General features: G+C 35.2%; 1 protein-coding gene across 3 annotated transcripts in view; it reads left to right on the top strand.

Annotated features, from left to right (window-relative positions):
- GABRB1 (gamma-aminobutyric acid type A receptor subunit beta1) overlaps nucleotides 1-16,030 on the top strand; it is a 1,013,772-nt gene that overhangs the window by 896,525 nt on the left and 101,217 nt on the right. The window lies entirely within an intron of this gene.

Here is a 16,030-nt window from a genome sequence, read left to right as displayed (position 1 = left end):
AGGGGTTAATAGATTTATTAGCATAATTGCATTGTGTGGGTTTGGGGGATTAGGGGTTAATAGTTGAATAGGTTTATTGCGTTGTGGGTTAATGGTGGATTAGGGGTTAATAGTTTTACTAGGTAGTTTGCGATGTTGGGGTTTGCAGATTTAGGGGTTAATACTTTAATTAGGTAAATCGCAATGTGGGTGAATTGCGGATTAGGGGTTAATAGTTTAATTAGGCATATTGTGTTGTGGTGGAGTTATCAGTTTAGGGGTTAATATTGTTATTATTAGTTCCGATTTGTGGGTTTGATGGCGGATTATGGGTTAATATACTTTATTAGTTATTGCGGTGGGGGATTGCGGTTGACAGGTATAGATATTGCACATGCGTTAGGTGTTAGTTACTTTTTTCAGGGAGTTACGTTTCTCACATACTCAACGCAAGGCTTGCTACGCCTGCCTATGTGTGGCGATATGAAAATTGAGTAAAATTTCTCCGTTTTCACCATGCAAGTCCTTGCGCTGAATATGTGATACCAATTTGCGATGCGGTTCTATGTTAGCTTATGGGAGTAAAAATAGCGGCCGACGGGTAAAATATATACATGCCGTATATGTAATACCAAAATCGCATAAAAACCGGCGGCGCCAGCTTTTGCGGGCGACACCACACATATAATGGAGCCCTGTGTCTTTTTAAAAAAATATTTTTTTTTATCATCTCTGGTATGGTTAAATATGAACCATTGAATAATACTGAAAGTGCTTATACCATAGAGCTTGTGACAGCTTAATCCCACGTGAGTAATTTTTCCATAATTGCTTTTCCCATTGTCTGTTAAAGGAACATTAAAGGGATAGTCTAGTAAAAAATTAAACTTTCATGATTCATATAGGGCATGCAATTTTAAGCAACCTTCTAATTTACTCCTATTATCAATTTTTCTTTGTTCTCTTGGTATCTTTATTTGAATGTAAGCTTAGGAGCCAGCTTGGTTTAGCACCTGGGTAGCGATCACTGCAAGTCCTGGGAACCAAGAGCTTTAAGCCTGCTTTTAGCACGGCCGGGGCTCTGGCAAGAAGAGGATCAGGTAAGTGCGCTCTCCAAAGTGCATTAAGCTATGTATTGTAGCTACAGATTAACTATTTACCTATAGCTTTAAAACATTTACGCAATTTTATTGAAAACAAATTAATTTTAAACTACAACGAATACCGAATAGTGCAGCCACTGAATATTCGGGGAAACAAATTCTTTGTTTGGTTATGTCCATGCGTTCCAGACTTTCCTGCAAAGGATTCTTGACAAAGTATTAAAAATTAACATTTCATTTATGATTGTGTTAATTTGTCCAATTTGTACAGGGGACTGTGTATGAAAATGGTTGCATTTCATAATCGTTTCATACAATATTTTTGTTCAACCCCTTAAATTAAAGATGATAGTCTACACTTCAACTTAATTTTGGTTGTTTCATTTCAAATTCATTGTGGCGGTGTACAGAGGTAGAATTATGAAATTTGTGTCAGTGTCCAATTATTTACGGACCTTACTGTATACACATGTATATACACATATACTTATTTTACTTGACCTCTCAGCTGCCTTCGACACCATTGACCATCCCCTCCTCCTACACACTATGTGACACTGCCCTCTATTGGATCAACTCTTCTCTCTAACAGATCGTTTTCTATGTCATTTGATGGCGACTTCTCTTCCTCCATGTCTCTGTTGGTTGGAGTACCTCAAGGCTCTTTCCAGGGTCCTCTACTCATATACACATTTAGACATGCATAGCCCTTTCCAGTCAAACACCTTGTTTTTAACCTTTTTTTTTGTCGTGGAACACTTTTTTACATAAAAAAATCCTGTGGCACACCACCATCCCAAAATTTAAAAAAAATCACACATTGTAGCCTAATACAGCATATATATATATATATATATATATATATATATATATATATATATATATATATATATATATATATATATATATATAAAATCAATAAACTATTTCCAGTTCAGCCCACCAATGGACAGCTCGCCTGGGTTTAAGGATAGAAATTCAAATAGAAAACAAGAGTATGCACTCTCAGGACTTCTTCAAAACCAATTTAATGGAACGTTTTCGGGGTTCACAACATGCTGATGAAGGGGTTGTGAACCCCGAAAACGTTCCTTTAAATTGGTTTTGAAGAAGTCCTGAGAGTGCATCCTCTTGTTTATATATATAGACACACACACACATACTGTATGTATTGTGCTGTGATGCCATGCCTCCTACAAACTATACGTGAAATATTGACATTCATTCACAAACAATCATAATGATTGTCTGTGAATGAATGTCAATATATCATGGTTGTAAATGATGTCTGCCTGATGAGCCTGTCACATACCTCCCAATATTTCAAAATTTGAAAGAGGGACACCCCTGCACTGGGAGTAAAAAACAAGCAAAGTTTAAAAAATATGTCACACTGTTGTCAGTCTGCCGCGGCACACCTGAGGATCTCTCACGGCACACTAGTGTGCCACGGCACACTGGTTGAATAACACTGATATACCATATACTTTTGAACTTTTATATCTTTTTTTATATTTATGTGAACAATTTTTTATCAGATAGCGTTTATATGAGTGTAACTGTTTATTTTAATGTTTTGTTGTGTTTGGTGCATTTTTTTTTAAAACTTCTAATACTTTCCGCAGGGTCTTCAGTCACGCTAACGGGAGTGAAATGTGATTGCGCTTGTGCGTTCACGTTTACTTTCAACTTGTAATATGAGAGCAAGATTTCTATGTCACGCACGCTAATATTAGCACGCCACTTGTAATCTAGCCCTTATTTGGTTACAGTCTCCCTTCCAAATCATAAAAATATACTTTATAAATCTAAGCCATTTTACAATATTTTCTTTATATGGATTGTTCCTATAAATATTATTATCTCCCAGCAACCCATGTACAGGTTGGGGCAAGTTAGGCTCACATTTTTCCCCACTGCTATCCCTGTTTTTTTGTAACAAGTAATGATTCTCAAATATAAAGTAGTTGTTATCAAGAATAAACATAATTGCCTTTTTTATAAATCCACGTTGATTGAGTAATCATATTTTTGGAACATATCTACAATACCTAAAGAATGAGGGATGGAAGTATATAATGCTGTTACATACATAATCCTCTTTCCAGTCTTGTGTTTTTAACAACTTTAAAATATGTGGTTCTAAGAAAAGACCTTAAATTCAGTACCATTGGCTTAAGGACAAGTTCAACATATTCAGAAATTCTAAAAAACATAAAAAGTAAATATAAACACTACAAATAAATTATACAGTCAACATATACACTTTATACACAGCAGGCACACAGGAAAGTCCTTTGGGAATTACAAGTAGACTTGATCTAGAATGGATGGAATTTTCACCTGAAAATAGGAATATATAAAAGGCCAAAAGCGTTATACTGCTTTGATGACTTTTCTCCCTATGCGCCAGATTTCTAATTTACTCCAAATGTCTTTTCAATGCCACAATTTTTTTAAATTCATAGTTTAAAAATTCTTCAAACACTGGAATGAAGTCGCCCTGTGACTGAGTGTGATAGAACACAGGTTTAAATCCTGTGTGTATTGTTTGTAAAATATCCTTGCCCTCGTATAGAGAGCCAATGAAGTTCAAAGTTTTACCATCAATTAGTAATTCACACTTTGGATCACTAAAGCAATTTTCCATATTTAAAGGGACAGTAAACACTTTGAGCTTTTTATATAAAACATTTAGCTATGCATAATGAAACAACTTTGCAATATATTTTCATTATTTATTTTGATCCCTTTTCATGTAATTTAACTCTATAAATAGAGCAATTACTAACTCTCAGACCTTGAAATGCACCTGCTGACTTATCAAGGCTATAATCCTACTACATAACTGGATATAGCTGACAACAACTGCAAAAAAAAATTTTTTTACTAACTTTTCAACAGTGGCTAGCTTAGTTGTCTGCAAACTAAAGCCCAGATTGGCTCCTCCAAATATGGCGGGTGGTGGGTGGAGTTTGGCTGTTGAAAAGTAATTGCAGTAAAAAGGATTTTAACTTGTTTTAAAAATACAAAGACTTGGCTGATACGTTATTCTACCGCTACACAACAGAAATGTATTGTAATTACAAAGTCTTTACTGTCCCTTCAAACTATTCAGGATTTGTAGACAATCCTTAGAGCTCCATTTAAGAAGCTATGAATGCAGCGACGGAGCTCCTTCGGCTGCAGGCCGCTTCTTAACCTATTACAAGAACTCTAAAGTAGTGTTTCTCAATCCCCCACCCCTTTTCCAACCGGAAAGATTGACAGCCCCTGCTCAAGCACAAGCGGGAGGACAGCATTGCTCATGCAGCGACTTGTGTGCAAATATAAATGTGATCAGCATATTGCTGCATGCTAGCCATGATGCTGGGCAGACAGGGGCAGATATGTCCACCCCTATCTGTCCGAGCCTTCTTAAATGAAGTAACAGGAATTAATATTAAATAATATTTTTTCTTTCAAATAGGCTAAATATAAATTTAAGATCCAGAAGGTGCATGTGTGTGCACAACTTCTAATACAAATTAAGCCTGCATGCATCTCATACCTTTGTCTTCCCTGTGTGCTGCTCCTCCTCCTGAGACCTGATACAGCCGGACCCCATGATCAGCAACTGCTCTTGTACCACCTTCCTAACACCAACAGCAGTCGCTCACCAACTTCTAATACGGAGAATGTGTTAATATATTCCACCATAGAAGTCAATGGAGCAAGAAAAGTGGGGAAAAAACCTGACACCCTACTCGCGTGCCAACCCGAATCCATTTTCTCAAGTGCACTAACCCAACATGAAAATAGTAATATTTCACATTCTAATGTTCTTCATGTAGCAGAATATGTTCTATTTATGTTGAAATACATATTTCTACATATATATGATTTTTTTTGGTACACTATATACACTATATAGGTATATATAGGAATATCTATTTAGAAATACTAAGAACATATTCTGCTATATGCAGAACATTGGAATGTAAAATATTTACAGTAAATACATTGTTAAACACTTGTTTTTTCATGTTTTAATCTACTTTAAAGGGCTCCAATGTATATATATTTATATATATAATCTCTACATATGTAATTGTGCATATATGTATTTAAATTCATATATGCACATATAAATACATATGTACACACATCTATATTATAATCACGTTTGTAACACGTCCATCGCCGTCACCAGTACGCATCCTCAAAGGAATGTTGGCCGCACAAAATAACAAAAAAACACTTAACTGCACGCAAGAAATTTAAAAAAAAAATAACCACCCGCACAAAATAATAAAAAAACCTAACCGCCCGCACAAAATATTTCAAAAAAACTAACCGCCTACATGAAATAATAAAAACACCTAACCAACTTCACGAAGTATTCTCAAACACCTAAACCGCCAACTCCACATTGCAAAATAATAAAGTAATTAACCCCAATCCGCAAGTCCGTGGATTCCGAAAATAACAGGGTGTTCTTTTACCACCCTGCCATTTTCGGAATCCACCTGGATGCAGAGTAGGCAAACAAAGCATTAAGAAAAAAACACGCAACCGCCTGCACAAAATAACGAAAAAACATGTTACTGCCCGTAAGAAAAGTTAAAAAAAATGAACCATTCGCATGAAATAATACAAAACCTAACTGCCCGCACAAAATAATAAAAACATCTTACCGCCCGCACAAAATAATAAAAACACCTAAACGTCAACAAACACCTAAACCGCCAACCCCCACAATGCAAAATAATAAAGTAATTAACCCCCAATCCACAAATTAAACAATGCAAATAACACAATTAAAATATTAACCCCTAAATGGCCAACCCCCACATAGCAATAAACCTAATTAACCTATTAACCCCTAAACCACCAAAAAAATATTGCAATAAACCTAATTACCCTATCAACCCCTAAACCGCCAACCCCCCACATCGCAATAAACCTAATTAACCTATTAACTCCAAAACCGCCAACCCCCCACAATGCAAATAACTCATTTAATTACTAAGCCCCCTAACCTAACACCCCTTAAATTAACCCCAATACTAAGTTACAATTAAAATAAAAAATAATAACATTCATTTAAAAATAAAACCTATCATTAAATTACAAGAAAATTACGGTAATCTAACATTACAAAAAATAAAAAAAAGTCTAAAATTACAGAAAAAATAAACAAAATTATCAACCTAATCCCTATGAAAATAACCCCCCAAAAAAATAAAAAACCCTTTAATCTAAATTAAACTATCATAGCCCTTAAAAGGGTCTTTTGTAGGGCATTGCTCTAAGTTAAACAGCTTTAAAAAAAATACTAAACTAAGCTACCCATTGCCCCTAAAGGGGCATTTGTGTGGGTATTCAGCAGACAGAACATACAATTATAAACAACTTTCCAATTTACTTTTATTATTTAATTTACTTCCTTCTCTTATTATCCTTTGCTGAAAGGTTTATCTAGGACAACTCAGGAGAAACAAATAACATAGGTTCTAGCTGCAGATTGGTTGCTGCATTTATATACCGATTGTCAATGGCTCACCCATGTGTTCAATTAGAAACTAGTAGTGCATTGATGCTCCCTCAACAAAGCATACCAAGAGAATGAAGCAAATTTGATAATAGAAGTAAACTGGAAAGTTGTTTAAAATTTTATGTTTTACCTAAATCATGAAAGAAAAATTTTGAGTTTTATGTCCCTTTAAGTCCGGCGGAGAAGGTCTTCTTCTAGATGCCTCCATCATCTTCTATCTTTTATGCCCATACAAATGCCCCTTTAGGGGCAATGGGTAGCTTAGGTTTTTTAGACTTAGTTTTTTTTATTTTGGGGGGTTGGTTGGGTGGTGGGTTTTACTGTTAGGGGGTAATTTGTATTTTTTTAGGTAAAAGAGCTGTTTAACTTAGGGCAATGCCATTAAAAAGGCCCTTTTAAGGGCTATTGGTAGTTTAGTATTAGATTATGGGGTGTTTTTATTTTGCGGGGGATTTTTTATTTTTATAGGGGTATTAGTTTAGGGTTACATATTTTGTTTTCAATAGCTTTGTTTATTTTTTTGTAAGTTTACTTTTTTCATTTTTTGTAATATTAATGTTGGCGTTTGTATTTTTTTAAACATAGACTGCCCTCTCGGCAGGCTTATTGCCTAGTATATACATATACCTGAGACCTTACTCCTTTTGGCCCTTATAACCTTTTTTTGGAAAAAAAATTTAATAATTTTTTTAGATAGTGTTATTATGAGTGTAACTGTACTTTTAAATGTATTTTTTATGTTTTGCAACACTTTTTATTCGAGCGTAACAGTTAACCAGAGCTTTGAGGTCACGATATCCCAACACACATTAAATTCAATTGCGTTCAAGCGATTGTGTATACTTTTTTTAACTTGTAATATGTGCACAGCATCCAATGCGTAAACACCCGCGATAAACCCCAAATCGCTTGCGTGCAACTGCTAGAGCGACACTCTTAATCTGGATCTTATGTGTACATCTCAATGCCTGCTTCCTGCTCTGATCCTATACCAATACACAGCACATATATTACAAAACCAGTCTGCTATCTAACTGCTGCTTCTCAGGCAATCTGTGACCTATTATTATAGGCAGAACACCATGTCATAATGTGTTCTATGTCACTGTGCCACTTCCTTTGCTAACCATTCTGAATATATTTTGTTACTTTAAACTCATCATAAAATATTATAGGGACCTCCATTTTTCTAATCTTTTGAAAATAAATGTTATTTGAAAAAAAAATACAAAACTTATTTTCTTATAGATACCTTATGGGGTAATATTCTAAAAGTAATTCAGCCGTTTCTATGTCATTCAAATCATCACCTTCATCATAAATAAGATTTACTGAATGATATACAGAGTGGATTTAGTTCACCCTTTAATATCTCTGTTGTACGATGATGATTTTTCTAATGATTATATGATTTTTGCATTCATTCCAATTCCTTTAGGGGTTTTAACTTTACTGTGTTTTTGTTTTTTTCATTTAAACTTTTTCATTGCGTATTATTTGAAATCCTGCATGTAATGTTGCCAATTAAAGGTGAATTTCTCATCAAAGATATGATATCAAGAGGGTCATGTGATCTATCCTTTAAAGAAAATATATTTTGCTCCTTATAACCTGTTGCATTAACTGTAAGTTGGTTTATTTTTGGTGACACACTTTCTGGGGCCTATTTATCAAAGGGTCAACCGAAAATATGCTGGAATTCCGCATTGTAATTGTTGCGAGATTGATCCGCCCTAGTTATCAAAGTCTCAAGCAAATGTTGAAATTTGTGATGTAACATACGATCCCGCAATCTCAATTCGATGCAGATCGATGCTTACGTCATTACAGATATTGCGAATACACATTCAGCTCTATTTGACACTTTTCCCCATTTATCAAACATTTAACAGATACGCTCACGTCTTTTCCAACACAGCATACCTGGTTTTCAATCCGCCACCATTGAGGCTGCAGATGCCATAGAAATCAATGGGAACCTGAAAACACCGAAAGCTTATGTTCGATGCTGCAAGAGAATGAAGTATACCCCATTGATTTCTATGGTAGAAAAAAAGTTACGTTTACACCTAACACCCTAACATAAACCCAGAGTCTAAACACCCCTAATCTGCCGCCCCCGACATTGCCCGCCACCTACATAATGTTATTAAATCCTATTCCGCCGCTCCCCTACACCGCCGCTCCCCCCCACTGCCGCCACTAAATAAACTTATTAACCCCTAAACCTCTGGCCTCACACATCACCACCACTAACTAAACCTATTAACCCCTAAACCGTCAGCCCCCCACATGGCAAAAAACTAAATTAAGCTATTAATCCCTAAACCTAACAACCCCTTAACTTTAAATTAAAATTACAACATCCCTATCTTCAAATAAATTAAAACTTACCTGTAGAATTAAAATCAACTAATTTTAAATTATTAATTAACCTACCCTAACTATTATACTACAATTAAAATAAACTACCAATTAAATAAACTAAATTACATATTAAAAAAAATCTAACCCTACTACAATTATTTAAATATACAATTAAACATTCTTACAAAGTCCTAAATTACTGAAAAAGAAAACTGTTCCAATCAGCCAATAGAATGAGAGCTCAATCCTATTGGCTAATTGGAACAGCCAATAGGATTTTAGCAGCTCTAATTCCTATTGGCTGATTGAAATATTTCAGCCAATAGGAATGCAAGGGACGCCATCTTGGATTACATCACTTGCGTGGAAGAATCGGTGTACGGCAGCGACCATATTAAGAGGATGCTCCGCACCGTATGTCTTCAGGATGGACCCGCTTCGTGCCGGCTGGATGAAGATAGAAGAGACCGTTTGGATGAAGACTTCTTGCCGCATGGATGAAGACTTCTTGCCGCCTGGATGTGGACTTCGCCGGCTGATGGATCCTTCCAGTGGGACTTCAAGAACTGTAATTGGATCGTCGGGGGTTAGTGTTAGGTTTTTTAAGGTTTTTTTGGGTAGGTTTTGTTTTTAGATTAGGGTCTGGGCAGTAAAAGAGCTAAATGTCCTTTTAAGGGCAATGCCCATACAAATGCCCTTTTCAGGGCAATGGGTAGCTTAGGTTTTTTTAGATTTTAGTTTTTTAATTTGGGGGGGGGTTGGTTGGGTGGTGGGTTTTACTTTTGGGGGGGTGTTTGTATTTTTTTTTTTTTTTTTGCTAGGTAATAGAGCGGTTATCTTTGGGGCAATGCCCCACAATATGCCATTTTAAGGGCCATTGGTAGTTTATTGTAGGCTAGGGTTTTTTTTATTTTGGGGGGCTTTTTTATTTTGATGTGGCTATTAGATTAGGTGTAAAAAAATATTTTTGATAATTTGGTTTGTTACTTTTCGCAATTTAGTGTTTTGTTTTTTTTTGTAACTTAGTTTTGTTTTTTGTAATTTAGGACTTTATAAGAATGTTTAATTGTATATTTAAATAATTTTTTTATTTATTAATATTTTTATTAATCCAACAGAGTGTACAAAATTGCAGCATAAGCAAAACGGCCATACAATACAGGAGAAAAAAAACAAAAAAAAACAAAACAAATGCAGGACAGCAAAGAAATGCCTGTGTATCAAACGTAGTATATCAAGCGTATAACAAACTACACTGAGCAAAATAAAACAACTTGCATATCCTAACATAACTCTTGAGCTGCATTTACTCTAAAATATTTATTTTTTAGCCAAAAATAAGAGTTTAGAGTATTCACTGTTGGGTTTTTTTCCACTTTTGCAAAAAAAAAAAAAAAAAAAAGGGGGGGAACTTTCTTCCTTATCCCTTCTCTATGCCCTCTCCTTCAAAATTAAATTCCTCCCCTCTCCCTCTCCCTCTCCCTCCTCCCTCCCTCCATAGTTATTCTATCATCCCATCCTCATTCCCCAATAGGACATATATACCTGTACGTATGTAGATATTACCACAAAATATTCTTATCCCCCATCTCGAGTCTCACATAATTAGCTCACTACAACCAGTTACCCAAGCTGGAGGGAACAGCTCAAGTATTACCAACTCTAGGAAGGGTATAGAATTTAAAAAAGGCAATAAGATACGTCTTTGAATAGGGAGAGGGTAAGACCTAATTAACAGTAGCCAATCCCGAAGGAAGATTCCTATCCTACTATCCACTAAAAATTTAGTGTGGAAAGATTTGAATAATATCTGAAATTGAATTTCTTTAAGGAAGGAAGAAAAACTCGGAGCTGCATGACTCCTCCAACCCTTAGCTATTAACTGTCTTGCTGTCAAAATAATTGTATTGAATATCTTTACCGGGCAATTTGGCCGTAGATCCGAATTCGATAAAAAAAATATCTCCTCAGCCGAGAACAGGCTTAAATCTTTGTATAGCTTGCCATACTAGAACCTGACCTTTTGCCAAAACTGTTGTACTTTAGGACACGACCAGAACATATGAAAAAAGTCAGCTTTATCAAAGGAGCAGCGCGGACAACAAAAGGCTTGAGTCGGGTAAAATCTGAACATTTTATCAGGGGTGAGATAATAGTTGTTAATTAATTTAAAATGGGCTTCTCTCCATGAAACAGAAATCTGTAACTTTTCTAGCTCTAAAAAGCTTTGCTCGATTCTTTTCTCCTCTAATTGCGGGAAATACCTTTTCCAAAAATTATATAAATTATCTATACATAATTCCCCCTGTTTAGCCAAGAGAATGTCGTAGATCAAAGATATTGAAGAACGACCTAGCGAGAACTGGCGAATTATACTCTTAATGTCCATCCAATCAAGGAATACTACTGTGTCCCACCTCTGAATAAATACATAATGCCGTAGCTGAAAATAAGCATACAAATTTGAACTAGGTAAATTGAATTTCCGAAACAATAACTCTGACGTAAGCAATTGATTAGAGTCAACTGATGGATTTAAATAATTTTATTAGCGTTAGGTTTTTTTAATATGTAATTTAGTTTATTCAATTGGTAGTTTAATTTGATTGTAGTATAATAGTTAGGGTAGGTTAATTAATAGTTTCAAATTAGTTGATTTTAATTCTACAGGTGAGTTTTAATTTATTTTAAGATAGGGATGTTGTAAGTTTATTTACAGTTAAGGGGTTTTTAGGTTTAGGGGTTAATAGCTTAATTTAGTTTTTTGCCATGTGGGGGCTGATGGTTTAGGGGTTAATAGGTTTAGTTAGTGGTGGTGATATGTGATGCCAGAGGTTTAGGGGTTCATACGTTTGTTTAGTGGCGGCAGTGGCGGGGAGCGGCAGGATAGGGGTTAATAGCTTTATTTAGTTTGCAGCGATGTCGGGGAGTGGCGGGATATGGGTTAAATATTTTAGTATAGTGGCAGCGTTTATTGAAATGGTATAAATAGAGTCGGGAAAAAGCCAAATAGACGCGAGATCGATGACTGTTAGTTAACAACAGTCCAATGCTCATCGCCCCATACTTGGCTTTTTTTATAAATAAGGAGAGCGTATTGAGATCCGCGGCTGCGATGTTAGGCGAGCGTATTGATACCGGCAAATGCAACATAGTTGACACTTTGATAAATATCCCCCTAAATGTCCAATCCAGTTTACATTTATGAAATCAGAGTCTAGTTGATTAAATATACCCAACAAGTATTACACTTTTAATATCTAGCGTCATATTATTCATTTCAAATAGGAGTCTCTTCTGTTTCACATTATGGGTTTTATGGATGTATTTGTTTAATTTTTACTAAAAAAAAAGACACATGGTCAATGTCACACCCATTCCTTTTAATCTCATGGATAAGAATTTGCTATTTTTATTTTTGACAACATGTAATTGTTTGAAAGTGTTCTTATTTTGTAAGTAAATGGTCTCCTTAGTATATTTAATATTAGCAGAGATAGAGCCATGGCTTTGGAACTATACCATGTATATTTCCCTGACTAGTATCTAGCATGTTTATAATTTCCACACTAACCATGTTAGCCAGGATCTCTTCCTATTTATGATGTGAAACAGGTCCCTCTGATTTTCACATTGTTTGCCTATTTCCTGGTTCAGACTGTCCCCTATCAATGCTATACCTTACTCTTTCTTTAGAATGTATAGATAAATGAAAGTTAAAGGGACACTGAACTCAATTTTTTATTTCATGATTCAGATAGAGCATGCAATTTTAAGCAACTTTCTAATTTACTCCTGTTATCAATTTTCCTTTGTTCTCTTGGAAAAAAGCAGGGATGTAAGCTTACGGGCCAGCCCATCTTCGGTTCAGCACCTTGGTAGGGCTTGCTGATTGGTGACTAAATGTACCCACCATTCAGCAAGCTCTATCCAGGGTTCTGAACCAAAAATGGGTCGGCTTGTAAGCTTACTTTCCTGCTTTTTCAAATAAAGATACCAAGAGAACAAAGAAAAATTGATAATAGGAGTAAAATAGAAAGTTGCTTAAAATTGAATCATGAAAGAAAAAATATGTGTTCAGTATTCCTTTAATATAGAATCATTGATGTTATATTTTTCACACTTAACTATATAGGGCCAGATTACGAGTGGAGTACAGAATTGCGCTTTTTCTAACGTGATATTAGCGCTCCATTGTGTGCTCGTATTTGAAGTGGCCCACAATGCGAACAGGACCTAGCGTATGCATTGCATGGAAGTTTGCGTTCAATAGAGCACGGTTCCAATGGGAGCCTCGTTCTCATGCTGTGAGACACGACATGAGAATTAGCACAGCAGATTGTAGATATATATGTATATGAATATATACATATGTATTTTTGTGTTTATATGTGTACATACACATATTTACACATATATATATATATATATATATATATATATATATATATATATATGTATACTGGGAACACACAGTCCCCATGTAAAGGGACTTTTCAGTGCACACTCCACACCCGCCAACTTTAGCCCCCAAAAACTGCTTAGTGCAGTTTGAAGAAGAAAAAAAATACTAATATTTTTTATTTTATTAAAGGCACTACACACTTAAATTTGGGGGCACTTTCGGGGCATTTAAACAATTAACCAGAGGTCTGACATCTGGTTAATTTTTTTAAGCACTAATTGCTGCTGCGAGCTCGTGGTAGCAATGACCATCTACTTGTAATGGCTGGTTATTTATTGTGAGCCCGTAAATGGGCGACTTTGCCTGTTTGCGGGCACGTGATAAATTAGTGCTCCACTTGTAATATAGCTAGGGTGACCATATTGCCACTTTAAAAAGGGACACATATGAAAAATACATATGTCAGGGTTCTTATACAAAACATTTCTTTAAACAGCCCTGAAAACAGCCCTGACATATGTATTTTTCATATGTGTCCCTTTTTTAAAGCGGCAATATGGTCACCCTAAATATAGCCCATAGTGTAGTTAAACAGAAAGAGCTTCTAATTTATAATACAAAATACCTACTGTACAAAAATAAATCTCCTCTGGCTATTAGCCATAATCTTATTAAAGGGACAGTCAACACCAGCATTTTTGTTGTTTTAAAAGATAGATAATCTCTTAAAGTGATATTCCAGCCAAAATTGGAAACCACATGGGTGCATTTCGGTATTCAACAGAAGCAATTTTGTAATATACATGCATTAGCAAAAATGCTTCTAATAAAAACTATAGCTGTTTCAAAAGTGTATTTAAGTATGCACAGAGCACCAGCATTTTTAACACAGCACTTGCTCAGAGAGCCTAAGGTGCTTGTACCATCTAGTAATGACTCAATTTGTTAATTGCTGACATGATACAAGCCCCACTGATTATCTGAGCAGCTGCATTATTTAAAATGTGTGTGCAGAGACAATATATAGCTATGCTTCACATGCACGTGCAGAGAAAAATGTTAACTCTAAAACAGTGATTACTTTTACTAGAAGCATTTTTGCCAATACATGTATATTGCAAATATGTTTCTATTCAAAGATGTGCTAAATCTATGTCCATTTAATTTTTTACTGGAATGTCCCTTTAATTCCCCAGTTTTGCATAACCAACACAGTTATAATACACGTTTTACCTCTGTGATTACCTTGTATATAAGCCTCTGCAGACTGCCTCCTTATTTCAGTTCTTTTGACAGACTTGCATTTTAGCCAGTCAGTGCTCACTCCTCTGTAAATTCACGTGCATGAGCTCAATGTTATCTATATGAAACACATGAAATAATGCCCTCTAGTGGTGAAAAACTGTCAAAATGCAGAAGCGGCCTTCAAGGTCTAAGAAATTAGCATATGAACCTCCTAGGTTTAGCTTTCAACTAAGAATACCAAGAGAACAAAGCAAATTGGTGATAAAAGTAAATTGGAAAGTTGTTTAAAATTACATGCTCTATTTGAATCATGAAAGTTTTTTTTGGACTTGCTTGTTCCTTTAAATATAATGTGAACGTATCAGTTTTCTGGCATGCGTGCAAATTCCAAGTTCTACATAAAAAAAATCCTTCTAAATAATTCGATCACAGCCCATACATAAATCACGTATGTGTGTTCATATGACATCCGTTCTCTGTTCTGCTACTGTCTCCTGTTTGTCTGTGTCCGTGTTAATGTTTTCTGTCTGTGTCACAGAGCTACTCCTTGTCATTCTACTTCTTCTTCCTATGTCTCCATAACTTATTTGTAGAAGTGTCACTCTCTGACTCTACCATTATGTCCACATCTCATTTCTGTCACAGTCTGTATGATATCAGTGTTCCAGAATATGTTTCTTGCCTCTCTTATTTACTTATAAGCAGTTCCTGCTACTCACATCTCTTGTATCCTTTGGCCTAATTTCTCCTCCTTCCGCTCCCTCTATACTGCTACCATTTCTCTAATTGTGTTATCCCTTCCTCTTTCATGTCTTCCTCTCCTTGACCCATCTTAAGACCTTCAATTATGCTCATCCGTATCCCCTCTTGCCATGGATTCTTCCTTATCTGTTTCTACCACCACAACTTTATCTCCTTCTTCCTATCCTTACATCAAGTGTATGTGTATAAATAAATATTTCAAAGAAAAGGGAGTATGCCTTTGGTTTCAGGTGAGTTGGTGTTATATGATACAATCATTATCAGGTGAATCACAAAAGTTTTCCATTTCATTTATACTTATTTTTATATATTAACAAACAGTATTTATTTATTAAATATTGACTTTAGTCCGGGTTCCTACAAAATAAAAATATACATCTACATTTTCATTTTAATAAATGTGGATTAGTAATACATAGATAATGAATCACAAATGGCAAACCACTTCTCTTTTAAATGTAAATTCATGCCATAAACACAAATGCAAAGGGATTTTTTAATGTTCATTAGCTAGTGAAAACAAAGACATATAACATATTCAATTATTATAGAATTATATTTAATAACAATGCTCAATGAGTATTTTATAATTAATTTAATCAGAGTTCATTGTCTGATATTGTGCCACTGATA

The sequence above is a fragment of the Bombina bombina genome, chromosome 2 (genome assembly GCF_027579735.1).
Source record: "Bombina bombina isolate aBomBom1 chromosome 2, aBomBom1.pri, whole genome shotgun sequence".
NCBI classification, from domain to species: Eukaryota; Metazoa; Chordata; class Amphibia; order Anura; family Bombinatoridae; genus Bombina; species Bombina bombina.
Note: the sequence above shows the minus strand (reverse complement) of the source record. Positions and strands in the feature narration are given on the sequence as shown.